The 1,602-nt window shown below is 50.6% G+C and overlaps 2 non-coding genes across 2 annotated transcripts; both read left to right on the top strand.

Moving 5' to 3' along the window:
- Window positions 1-878: 878 nt before the first annotated feature.
- On the top strand, window positions 879-1,018 carry LOC122150279. Its single transcript, XR_006163580.1, has one exon.
- Window positions 1,019-1,103: 85 nt separating this feature from the next.
- On the top strand, window positions 1,104-1,186 carry LOC122150278. The gene has a single exon (XR_006163579.1).
- The last annotated feature ends 416 nt before the right edge of the window (window positions 1,187-1,602 follow it).

Raw genomic sequence — 1,602 nt, 5'->3', positions numbered from 1 at the left:
AAACCCACCAGCCACTCCTCGGAAGGAAGGTTGGGCATTCCTACTTCCCTAGTGATACTGCCTCAGAAACCCAAGGAGGGGTCGCTATGAGTCGGGGGCCAACTCGATGGCAAATAACAACAACAAGAGCCATCCCTGGCAGAGTTGTTATGTGCCAGAGGGAGAGGCCTAAAGGTGCCTACTCCAGGCAGGTGTGGGAACTTTAAGGACACTTTCACCTGACCAACAGCTTTTTACTACTGATCAGAAGAAAAACAGCGAGGTGACAGGGTAACACTTATCCTGGTAACAAGAAGAAAGCATATCAGCAGTCCTCAAACCCTCCTACCCCATAGCCCAATTTCCTAACTCTAACCATTTTCCCAGCTCGGGGAGACAAACTTTTTTTGGGAGATGTGACTCTTGTTGCTGATCAGTACTCAATACATTCTTTTGCTTCAACCTGTTGTGATAATTTGCTCTGCCTCATAGGGGGTAAGAACCCTGTTGCTCCTACAACAGATCGCAGATGTATTTGTTAACCAAAAGGTTGGTGATTTGAACCCACTAGCTGCTCCACGGGAGAAAGATAAAGCAGTCTGATTCTGTGAAGATTTACAACCTCAGAAACCTTGTGGAAGTCGCTGAGTCGGAAGGCACCCCAATGCAGCCAGACTGATTCGGCTTTGCAGCTGGCACAAGGCTGTAGACTGGGACCGGAAGTTGAGTGGGCGGGGCAAGGAGGACCACGCAGAGGGATTGGCTGACGTTCTCATCCTGTTCTGGAGAGCGCGCAGGCACAGCGGATTCGGCAGGCTGCTTTCTAGGCCGGAGGTCGCAGTGCCGAGTGTAGGTTGGCGTGGGAGGTGGGCTGTAGAGAGTATAGTGGGGTTGGGGGGCTTTAGGATCCTCATCTAGCCCCTACATGAGCCAGCGATATTTTCCTTATATGATCGGGCTCCATTGTGGGCAGTGCCTTGTGTCCGGAGCCCGAGAGGATTATGAAAACGTGTTGGGCGACTTGGGCCTGAAGACGAGGTGCGGGCAAACTAGGGAGGAGGGGCAGCCGGTTAGGCTAGAGACACGGGGGAGGTTTGGGCCTTTGCTGCAGTAACTGCAAGCCCTGGTCGGTGATGACCTGACCACTGCGCAATCTGAGTTCTGGGAACCAGATGATGGAGTGTGTGCTGAGCACGGACTGAGACCGGGCGAGCAGTAGTGAGAACGGGCGAGCGGGACTGAGACCCGGCGAGCAGGAGTGCGGTGCTGCTCCTCAGGGTGGGAGGGTGATGGGTGGCATCGGGGTTTTCTCTGAGTACCCCGGGAGTGCCTGCCCTGGATCCTGCTTTTAAAACGCCTTAGTAGCCCCTCAGGTTTTTTTTTGTTTTTTTTTTTAAATCCAGCTTTTTTATTATGAAAATTTTCTAAGCTAGAGATAAGTGGGACAACGTGCAATTAACACCATATATCTTCCAGCAGTATTCTACAATTGTGTAACATTTTGCCCCATTAGCTGTTATCATACCTACCCATGTGTGTTCTTATCAAACCACCTTATTTATTGCACACCTTGTTGGAAGCCCAGTAGAGTTTTTCTTGGCCGTATTCTTTTTTTTTTTTTTT

This window comes from Orycteropus afer, unplaced genomic scaffold, assembly GCF_000298275.1.
Source record: "Orycteropus afer afer isolate SDZICR_OR568_19922 unplaced genomic scaffold, OryAfe1.0 scaffold00113, whole genome shotgun sequence".
Taxonomy (NCBI): Eukaryota; Metazoa; Chordata; class Mammalia; order Tubulidentata; family Orycteropodidae; genus Orycteropus; species Orycteropus afer.
This window is presented reverse-complemented; position numbering and strand designations above follow the sequence as displayed.